The sequence below is a fragment of the Lissotriton vulgaris genome, chromosome 4_1 (genome assembly GCF_964263255.1).
Source record: "Lissotriton vulgaris chromosome 4_1, aLisVul1.2, whole genome shotgun sequence".
NCBI classification, from domain to species: domain Eukaryota; kingdom Metazoa; phylum Chordata; class Amphibia; order Caudata; family Salamandridae; genus Lissotriton; species Lissotriton vulgaris.
Genome location: NC_141691.1, coordinates 106,580,455 through 106,592,523, shown reverse-complemented (window position 1 = coordinate 106,592,523; position 12,069 = coordinate 106,580,455). Strand labels below are relative to the sequence as shown.

The 12,069-nt window shown below is 42.1% G+C and overlaps 1 pseudogene; it reads right to left on the bottom strand.

Moving 5' to 3' along the window:
* Positions 1-10,419, bottom strand: part of LOC147718434 (uncharacterized) — a 30,710-nt pseudogene extending 20,291 nt beyond the window's left edge.
* Positions 10,420-12,069: the final 1,650 nt, after the last annotated feature.

Sequence of the window (12,069 nt, the reverse complement as noted above, 5' to 3'; positions counted from 1 at the left end):
CTAAAAAGATTCTAGATTAGACAAATAGCTCTTGATTCAATAAATAAAACAAGACCAACATGACAAAAATCTAATAAGTAGAACACAAGATATCAATGTTAAAAGAATTGAAAATAGTGCAAAAAACACAAAAGCACCAATAAGGGACATCTGGTCAGAGTAAAGAATTCAGGTCGACCGCTAAAGAGTGCAGGCCAGCTACAGGGACCCGATTGGACCTGCTAAGCAAAAGTGCCTAGGTCCCCAATACATTTCGGGTCTGTTAGGTACTTCGTCAGGGGGGATTTTGCTGAAAATTATGATAATTATGTAATCAAATGCTCATAAACAAACAGCAAAAATTCATACTGGTGACTAAAATATTAATAAACATGTCATGTAAATGAGATGCAAAACAATAGCTATGATTCTAAAACAGATGCAGAAAAACACACATGAACAAGCTTTCTGCGAAGTAGCTAGTTACACATTTTTAAATCCTTCAACAATAATCTTATCAAATAAAAAATAGATGAATGGTACCAACCCTAGAAACTAAGAAATTGATGATAAGTAGCGACCCTTGAAAGAAAGAAAGCAAGCATTGTGCCTAAAGTGCATAAACACATGTGCATAAACACATGAAAATTCTCCCCGAAGCTACTCTTGCTGAAAGCGTGATTGCGGACAAGAACAAATGAAACTGCACTCCAATGTCACCCATTTATATTGTGAAAATAAGAGTCTAGTGTACAGTCAATTCTGGTCAGTACACTTAAGGGTGAAAACTGAATATTAAAGACTTGAGCTATCCTACCAAACACTGTGCTGAGTCTGCATTGCTGCAAGTTTTGAGTTTGTGTATTTGTGACATGTTCATGTTTGCACCCTGCTAATGAGTGACATTTCCTGGCCTTATGTGTGACATTTTGAGTGATCCTTTATAGCAAACACACTTATTGACCACCAACTTGAGGATGCAGCCCATCCACAGCAAGGACTGACACAGTTGCCCTCAGCACCATGAACTATAGCAATGAATCATGGTCACTACCATCACCAGGACTCCCATGCAAGAACCGAATCCACCCCCCCTGCCAGTATTTGCCTGGTTCAGGTCCTCTGGTTACTGCACTGACACCCTCCAGATTCTAAGCAAGCACAACTTCTGAGCATTCTCCCGCAAGCACTGCCTCCCCACCTGTCGTGTAGTTCCTATAAACCTATATAGGATCTGCATGTTTATAAAACATAAACTGTAGGATTGGTGTCCAGACTGATTCCGGACACCCCCACCTGGTATGTTTACCTGTATACCAGCGAGCTCACAGTGCCACCGTAAACTCCTCTTACCAAGGAGAGAATAGTTCTTGGCAACTATCAAACATGACAACCCTGTCCCATCAGGGATCGTGGAAATAGTACAGTACTTTTTTGCTCAGTCACTCATGCTCACTTTGTCTCAGAGAGAGATACACAGAATTAATAATGGAGACATTTTTCAACAAGTATTTATTTAACCAATGTCATAGGTGTGCTGAAACAACCAACAGATAGAAACATATATAAATGATTGTAAGCACCAACAGAGTAAGTGGATGGTAGATTTCTACTATAGTGCTAAAATAATGAATATATGCAAGCATATAAATACATGACAGTAATAATGCGTACTCCTACAATGCAACCCTAACTTGATGTGCCTAAGTGTACCTAGCATAGGTGTAGAACCAAGAATCCCCCTACGCTGAAGCCAACCCCATTACCTCAAGTGAGAGACTGTGGGACCCCATCTTGGTCTCGAGATGGATGCCCTGCGAGGGATGTCAGACCACTGTGAGCTGGATTGTCTGTGTGCAGGAACCTCAGCCCCTCGGGTCAGTTCATCAGCATGGAAGTCTTGTCTCGTCTGCCTGCCTGGAAAAGATATGGTGTGTATATACCCAAGAGGTGCCCCCAGGGGACTCTAACTTGCTGTGTCATGCCGGCTGAGGCTGACGGAAGGGATGACCTTTATACATAGTTATTATGCAGAAGATGGTAATCCTGCTGTGATTCTGGGAATCCACATGCCTAAGTAATGAGGCTAGTATTGGGGGGAAAACCACGCAAGATTCTTGCAGTGCTTAATTAAGCAGAAGGTCCATACCAAAAACCTGTTATGTAGTGTAGTGGTACAGTAAATGTAGGTGAACGGTTAGGGGACTACTCAAGCCTATATTGGAGTACCCTATGAAACATAACACCCACTCCTCATCTGACAGGATTACATAATAAAAAGGGAATGTCCTTCTAATCAAACATTTAAATATTGTTAAAAAGGTGTTAAAAAAGCTTCTAAAAATTCATAACATCTTAAAAAAATATACTCTAAAAGTCCTATAAAATATGTTATAATATATAAATATAGTCTGAGCCACTGAGTATGTCTGAAAGCCATGGAGCTCAGAAATAGTATAGAAAGAAAAAGTTGTTTGTTTCGAATTCCAATTTCAGTTGTTTTGGAAAAAGGCAGAATTCTTCCCAGCATACGGACAGACAAACGTTTATATGTCCTGTGTGAGAGTTGCAAAATCACTTGTGCTTATCTTCGATGACGACACTCCCTATAACACCTCACAGATCAGGTCAATTGAAGAAAGATGATCTTCCTCATTTCCCACAGCCGATGCTGGGGAAGCATTGGCAACATCCAAAGCCTGTGTGCCTGAAGTAGAGCTAGTACCCATCCAACTGGAGCTGAAGCATCCAGTGGAGGCTCTAAGAATACTGACATTAACATTGGATTAAGCTCGGGACACTGCAGTATATGGACCATTAACGGGTCTAGCAATGCATCCACGTCCAGTGGCGCAACCAATAAAAGTGTTAGACAGAGGTCAACACGCATTCATAGCTGCAGAACAAGCAGCGGAGGATAGGCAAAACCCAGTCAATCTGTTGTGGTCGAAACAATAGGCACCAAGACTCGCTTAGCTCCTAAGGTGTGCCAAGATGGAGTACCATGCGATCACGGTAACGCCTCTCCAAGAGCGCTTTTTTGATTTTCTTGGTGGCTGGGACGTCCATTGCATTAAAATCAGAAGAGTAATCAAACATTTCACTTGTTGAAAATGCTGCAGACAGTTCTAAATCAGACAACATGTTATTAACAGTTTCAAAATCCCTATCGTCAGAATATGTACTTGAGGTGATGATATTTTTTAAATACATTTTAAATACATTTTGTATTTTTAAGAGTTCAGTGGGACCAAATACATCATATGAAACCGTATCGCAAACTATTCCATCAGGAACTGGAACTGCTGTAATGTTCACATAGGACAGGTCTCTATGTTCACAATGAGATGACGTATGAGGTTTCACTACCAAGTTCACTTTTGGTAAAGCAAATCGTTCTGGGAGAGATTGTCCATTCATGATCAAGGAAAAGACAGTCACTAAACCTATCCAGAAAAATAGGAACATTATACAACTGCATATCCAGAGCTGTAGCCATGGTATGACTAAGTATGTCTTTTTCAGAAAAACATAAAAATCATGAAGTTGTTTTTTGCGTGACACTGGAGCTGGTGGTGTCTCAGGTTCACTTGGATCCTGGGAAAATGTGTCAAAATTGTGAAGTAGCAAGATGCAGTTTGTTCTATCTTTGGTAGCTCAGCAGGTTTTGTTGAACTGGCAGTTGTCTCCTGAAGAGGCATATTGATGTAGATGTCAGTGGTAGGCTGAATCGATATTTGTGCTTCACTTGAAGTTTGTTGTTCAATTTCAATTGGAATGAGTTCCATTTCATTGTTGTAGATTCCAAAACTTTGAATTGCAGACTCTTTGAATTTTATAAGTCCTTCGGTCTGAACTTTCTGTATGGTAGCTTGGAGAGAGCGGCAGCTGCCCAGGAGCCCACGTGGCCTGCTATTCAGGATCGGTCACATAGTGTGGTTTGATCAGATAAATGGAGACAATTATCTTTTCTTTCTTGCCAGCAAGAGGCGGAAGAAGTACAGTTCTTGTTCCTCTGACAGTCAGGACAGGGACAGGTTTTATGCATGATGGCCCAAATTCTTTTTTGTCCACAATTTTTTCTTTGACCAGATCCTCAACTATTGGGATTCAGGCAGGTCTTGCTGTTACTGATTTCACTTCCCCAGTGGTGGTGCGTTTTACTTGCAAGTTGCTGTGTAGTACCCGGAAATAATTAAGATCGTGTAAAACAGCAAAACGTTTATTGATATATCAAAAGGGTTTTCATCCGCCACTGTGAATTCATAATAAAGTTCAGGTACCCCCATTCATATTCCAAATGGGACTTCGTAAGGGTGACACATCCCAAGGAAGTTCTTGGCATATTATTTAATTCCCTCTGGACCTCGTATAGGTGATTGACCCAACTACCATCCAAACCTAATTCCCTTGCTCGTAAAGACTGCTTTAAGCCCCGGTTTTTCCCGTCCACAACCAAATTTCCCTCTGGATAGTATGGAGAAGAGTACTGCAGTGCAGCTTCCTTGTAAGCCCTAGAGCTTAACGTGGGGCCACGGTCAGAATGCAATGTTGCCAACTGTGAATGTCCCTCTGAAGACTCGCAAATCTTTTATAACAGTTCGAGCATCAGCAGAGCACTGAGGAAAAACCCACAGGAGTCTAGAACATGAATCCACTCCCACCCCACCAAGATGTACTTGTAAGCCCAGTCAAATTGTAAGGGGCCATTGTGGTCCAAATAGACACATGCAAGAGTTCTGTCTGATATTAGTAATGGTGTTTATGGTGGATGTGCTGCGGTCGAACCCTTCATCTGCGGACGGATGTTGCACTTAAGTACAAACGCTTTTGTCTGTTTGGTTGGATCTGGCCAGCGCGCGCAGATCTCAGACCCTTGTTTGTAGCTAGAGTTAAATCTAACCTGCGAACAATGATTGGTATTACTCCATCCCCCACAACTGGAATTTGAGCATATGGAATATTTTTTGCTTCTAACTAGTTGGTCTACTTGAGTGGAATACCTTTAGGCAAGGCTGTGCTGCTTTTGCGTGAAGCAAAGGCAGCTTCCATTATCTGTCCATTTATTCTCGTACTAGAACGATAGATTGCAGCTACAGCAGCAGTTCATACTGCCCCTTTTGCAGCTTCATCAGCCAATGAATTCCATTCAACGTGAACGCCATCTCGTTGATGACTCAGCGTGTGTATCATGTGAGCCAGCGGCAAGTTTATTTTCTACTCTGCCACTTGTTCCCAAAGCATTTTGTGCTTTATTGTGCAACCTTTTGAGTATTTACACCCATTCAGAACCCAATAGTTAAGATATTCATTGTAAGACTGGACACAGTAAAACTAATTGCACTCTATAAGTGTGTGGATTTGCTGATTCGTTTGTATTAGTGCCGGTAATAGGTTTTTAATTCTGCCATGTGTGCTGTGCAATCTACTAAAGACTGTGGGCCTCATTTATGAGGCCATGCATCACTTTTACGCTGCTGGTGCTACACTTTCTGTGACGCACCAGCAGCGTAAAAAATGTGCCTTGATGCACCATATTTACAAAGTCACGCATCTACATTATACCTGCGCCTGGTATAATGTATGCAAGGGGGGTGTTCTGCTGAAGAAAGGGTCATAGAAGTGACGCAGTGAAATCTATAAGATTTCACTGTGCCACTTCTAGGATGCAAATGTGTCAATTTCTTATGCCTGCCTCACAGCAGGCATAAGACTGATGGAGGCCCTTTCACATGGGGCTTGCCCCATGTGAAAGGACACATTGCTGGAGTTGCGTCACTTTTGTGACACACTCCAGCAATGCGTCACTTTTGCGCCATACATATAAGTTAGAAATACTGATTATCTGTAACTCCTTGCGACATGATGCGTCATGCAGTAAATATGACGCATCAATCATGTCGTAAGGAGGGCGCGCGTCACTTTTAATAAATGAGGCCCTCTGTATTCGTACAGCTAGGATGGAACTTGCTGTCCTGCTTACATCCTTTCACAATCGCACAAGCTGCGCTGTATTGTTGTTTACTACCTATGGCAGGCTGAGCAGCACTGTAAGTTTAAATAATGAATTCATACTGATCCAAATGCAATATTCCATTTGGGAGAGTTAATTCCTGTTCGTATTGCAGAAATGCCTGTGTTTTTAGTGTAGAATCAAATTTGTAGTCTACATCTGTTTCGGTGAGAGAATTAGTCCATTGTATCCAGGGAGTATGTGGCTCATTTGCATTCGGAACACTTGCTTTTGTAACAACATCTAAGGCCGGTACAGGAGTCACAATTATACTTTTGCCCTGAGCCAGTGCTCTTTCTCTTACCGTCAGAATTGTCTCTGTAGAAGCAAAAAGCATTTCAGCTTTTGTGCACAAGTGTGATTTGTATGCTATCGGCACTGTTTCTCCTTCTATGAAGGTTATGTAGGTGCACCCTGATTGACCCGCTGTTACACGGATAACTAAATCTGTGGTACTTACACATGTGTGTAGGTGTTTTGAAGCTATCTTGTCAGCTTGTAAGGAACAAAGTATATCTGTATGTTCCTGTGTCCAATTTCTAATTGAAAAATCAGGGCTGATCAAGTCGTAGAAAGGTTTTACTCTTTCTGTGTAATCCAAAATGTATGTTCTACCAAAATTTAGGGATCCCAATATAGATTGTAAGTTTTTTAGAGTTTTGGGAGGTTGGAGCAGCGCACACTATTCTAAAAAGTTAGCTGCTAGGCTTTTGCCTTCACTTGAAAGCTCATATCCCAATAATAGGACATTGAGGTGGCCTATTTTTGATTCATGAAAGATGAATTTAAGGCCCTCAAAGGTGAATCCTAAAATGATGTTGCTCACCCTGGTCAAGTGATCCTTTAAATAATCATCCGTCAAATAAATATCAACATAGAACAATGCCTACTCATCCAAATTTTGAAGTAACTCTGTTACCCTAGCTGAGAACAACCCGGGGCTACCCCTATACCTGAGAACGCTGTCAAATATCTTGTCTCATGCGCTGTATTGTGGCAGAAAAAATCCATTTGAGATGTTTAGTGCTATTTTGTATTTTTTCTACACAATGTTATTCATTAATGTGGCACTTTGTGCATTCTGTACAGCAAATGACTTTGTGCAAGTGTACAGATGTCTGTAGTTTAAAACGAGACAGTATGAATTATTGGGTTTCATTACAGTAAACAAATGATTATTCATTGAAGAGGTGCAGGTTGATAGAGGGAGATTTATTACAGGGTAGAAGGGGTCAGGGGGCTGGGCGTAGTGGCTCTGAAGCCTGCACTGGAAAGATCGTGAGAGAGAACTAGGGACAAAGGAGCAATTTGTACCGGGGTGTGCAGGAACCCTTGCTCTAAAAATAGAGAAAACAGATATGTGAGCTGTGGAAACTGAAGCTGAAAGGTTAACAGTTTTATTAAGAAGATACAACTTCTAGAAACATTAATATAAAGGCATACAAATCACAGAGTTCTGGATCCACGGCCCTGCATTCTCAGATAGCCTCATGGACCAGATATCATTTACTGAATGACAGTTTAAAACAGTCAGAGAGAGCCTATACCTTAAAAGCTTAAAGACACCTTTATAAGTTGAGATAAAATACATTCAACAAGCAAGGCACATTTCATCCGGGAATACTCACATCTGCCTATAAGTGAGAAATCCTGAAAATACAATATAAACACTTCACATATAATGAGGAAAAAGCAAGGTTAACAGAATATATAGCAAAGGCAACATTTCAAATGTAACATTTCATAAGACAGAATATAACCTAAAGCATCATAATTAATGTACATGTACTAATACATACGTTCTCAAATAACCCTTGGGAATAACTCACTTACGTGGAGTAATTCAAAGATGTCTTTGTGAACCTCCCTTTTATACTCTTTAAGATGGTGAGGGGTCTTATGCTAACGTCATCTTGCGCCACTTCGTGCTATTTATTCTCACTGCATCATTTATGGTCTGTTCCGTACCCTTCCCATCCATATGTTCAAAAAGCAGCCCTTTCCGCAAGCATGGTACTGTATGCTAGGCCAAAGGTCATGCCTTGTTGACTTGAATCTTACCGTAAATTAGCTTTAGTTGTAGTTTAACAGAAAAAGCGCCTTACAGTACCCATTATGTGAGGATATACCATCTGTATATCCTGTTACGACGCCCATCACAGCTGCATGGCTGGGCTGAGGGGCTAAGTTCCTCTTTTCTCAAATACAGTTTAGAGGATGTGGCCTCCTGTCATGTCGAAAGAATTTGATGGAAGTTGACCTTTAGCACACAAGCTGGGTGGGGGCTCTAAGACAGGAGGAGAAGCTTTGCAGACAAGTGGCGCTGGGTGAAGTCTTGGTCAGACCTGCTTTCTGCTTTCTTAACCCAAAATGGCAGTACTACAAAATGGCAGTACTCTGGCCAATCTAAACAAGGCCCAAAATGCTGAAGAGTAGGGCCTACACATAGGTTCATGCTAGCTAAGTGATAAGAACGTCCCAGGATATTTATATAGTAAAATCTTCCCCTCTCTCATTCCCTCCTCTTGTTCATATTATTGAACAACATTGAACATCATTTGATCTGCATTTTTAGCCCGTGCCGGGGGTAGTGGCCATGGTGAGTCATGAAGAAACGACTCTTCGGTGTTCAGGGCAGTTCCTAAATCTCCATGTGGTGCCCCTGATATGTCACACATTGTCTCGTAAGGATGTACCAAGTCTCTCCCCAAGGGAAGTGGTGGGCCACTATGAACCTGGACCTGGTAGTTACTATCCAGAGGAACCTGTGATGTGCGAAAGTCAGGGACGGTAAGCGCTACTATGTTTAACATTGCTAACTCTTCCCCGTCCCCTTGTCCCGTGCGTATTCCTGTGTATTCTCCTGAGTCTTCATAGTTCATCTAAACTACCTTAGACCTCAATCTCTTAACACAATACAGCATAACCTGTGTCCCAAAACACATCAGCACCAACACACATAATATAGGCATTATAAGTGTTAGTACTGTAGATAGCCATGAAGGCATCCAGTCCAAGTTGGACCAATTACGTAAAACATCTGCTTTTGCACCTCCTTCCTCAGGCATCTGTCTCCCCAAATTGTCCAAGTCCTCAATAGCCTTTGTAAGTGTTTGGTTATCCGCATCATTGGCCAAAATGATGACACAGCAGGACGACTTTCCCTCTTTTGCGCATCCACCAATATTCATCGCAGTTAGCTGGTCCAGAACATAGTGGTGTTCCAGAACCATGAGTCTCGAAGGTCGTAGTTCTTCTTTCACGGCGTTGAACCCATCACGGGTGTTGTTGATAAGCTGCATCAGCTCGTACCTGGTCACTTGGAGCCAGCGAGCATTAGCTTTGGTCTGGAACAGGGGGATAACGCCCCCGAAGAAAAGTTCAGCATCGTTGAAGATTCAGAATTCTTGTGGAATGTCCTGAAATGGGCTATGTGAGAAATACTTCTTGACTTTGTTTTTCTGGTGGTGGAGCAGAGTGACATCATCTGTCATTGGGTGGGTATGAATGTGAGAAATGTTTGCTGCTGGAACAACCAGATGCAGTTCATGCATCGTCACGACGGAACAAAGTCCTTGCCATTGGGGAGGCAGCTGCAGATAGATGTTTTCTCCACAGGCCCAATAGATGTCCATGAGGCTGGAGGTGCCGCACTTAAGGGCCGAATTAAAAAGTGTGTTACTGCAATTAGTATTTCGACCCACAGGAACTGTTCCGTTACCTAGGAAGCAAAAGAGAGGAGACTTTAGCTTGTATGCTCTTTTTGGTTTGTATGGTGTACCCTCATTGAAAGTGTATATTCTAGTTTCCTGGGCCCATATCTCAGCACACTCCCTCTCAATATCCTTATTGAAATCATGTTTGTGCTTTTGTCCTACAAATGGGCTCCCTAAGGAGGCTGCCCTACATATTAGGTCATGTGGACCATTCCACTTGCTGTTGAAATAAATATTGGCCTTCAGGTGCAGAATTGGTCTCCACTGACAAGGGCATGTGTCATGTGTATGGTTAGCTCATTGATGTTCGGGTGAGTGGCATTTCGATGGGGGCGTTGGGAAGGTGAAGTACCCTAGTATCTTATAGTAATGTTCCCAAACATGCATTATGTCGGCAGGTACTTTCATATCACTGTAAAACTCCATTCTCCTTTCAATTTCCAATGGATTAGTGATGACCGTAAATGTTACAAACTTGTCATCCCACTCTGTGATATTTACAAATGCATCATCCACTTTGGCTGAGTGGAGCTGTATCTGACCATGAATGCGGCAAAGAAACAGGTGTAAAAGACATTTGGCTGTGGGCGGTGGGACTTCTTTGGGAAAGATCAATCTATCTGAGCCTACAGTGTGAGGAATGTGTGAACATACAAAGCATGACTCATTTGTGACCTTCCTTCCAACCTCCCTCATGTCTCTGTACCACATGTTGTCTAATAGAACGTTGTGAATCTCCTTATCCTCTGCTCTCTCACTATCAAGTATAGTGTGCTGGTCAAAGGTGTAAACAACTGTTTTTTGGAAATTACTGACCCAGTCTGAAATTTGCAAAGCCTGTTCTTCCTTACGTTGGTTACACGATGTATATCTAACTGGCACTTCCTCATGACCCATTTTATCTTCGTTTATTTTGGCGGGAACTTTTAGGGTTACCTCTCATAGGGGGATTCAGCGTGAGATCAGGTACCAAGTCCCATTCTGTGGGGTCTGCTTGGGGTGAGGAAGGTGTCAAGGTGGGTGGTGCATAGGTGTCATAGCTACTGCTGGTGCTTATCCCAGTTTGCTTGTTATCAGGCAGTGTCTTGAACATGGGGTACCCTGTGGTTGTTACATTTTTAAGGTCGCTGGTAGCTCTTTTTTCTTTCTCTAATCGCACTGCTAACCAGTGGAATATGGCTACTGAAGCTACAAACATAACAAATAAAAGAATTGCAATTGTACATATCTTTTTCACTGAAAACTTGACATGGGAGGTGGGTCTGTTGCTGCTTCTCAGTCCGTAGGCCATCATACGATCTCCATACTCTCGTTCTTGGATAGTCGGGTGGTACATGATGCCCTTCTCTCAGTCAATGTTCAAATCTCGGATGGTGCCGGGTGGACCCTCACGTGGCTGAGATGAATCCATTCCTTTTTTGGCTATTCGGACAGCCGTGGGTGAAAAGTCAATTTTGCAAGTGTTCGTTGAATTTGAGGTCTCTCCTCTTCCGGACTGCTTCTTTTACAAAGATGTGTGTCCCAAAGCAGATAGGCGAAAGTTCATTAGAAGTAGGACCCTTGTTCTTTGTCTTTGATATCTGAATGGAAAGGAACTTTGAAGCATGCATTAGGGCACATAAATGAACAAACAATTCATCTTCCACAATATCAGAAGAAGGCTCAGTGTCTTGTTTTAAGTCTGGTGGAGAGAACAACCATATTCATTGATCTGTCAGTGACAAGCTGGTGAAGTGTGAGGTGATGATCAGAACTGGGAGTGTTTGTAAGTGTAAAGAAAGCGATGGGAAGGTAATATAGCCATTTCTTGGGAATGCTGTTGACAACATGAGGCATTAATGAACAAAGAGTTGTATATGCTCATATGCATTGGGGATGAACCACTCTGTCTGCAAAGTTGTGGACATGATATCACGAGGGACATGTGTAGGAAGGTGCAACTAAGTGAGTGCTACTTGCAAAATCCTTCCTGTCATTGTCTGTCTATAAATAAATAAATAAATAAAATCTGTGTACTCCCCTCTTCTTCCACAACTCTTTCTCTTTAGGTGGGGCACTTTCCCTGTATCTCACTGAGGTGCAGTTGTGCAATGAGATCATATTGCTGTGTACTATCAATTGTGTATGGAAGTGATGGATCCTTGAATGCGTTGTCGTGGTGACATAAGCAGAATCACAATATACAGTAACGCTATCATCAGCTCCATGTTTGAGTGCTGCAATCAGTGCCACTAACTCTGCTGCTTGTGCTGAGTAATGTGATGGCAATGCTATCTGCTGTACAATGTCTAGAGAGTCTGAGCATTTATTCTGATGTGCTCTGGCTACTGCAGCTCCTGTGTATTTTATTCCACTTTCTTT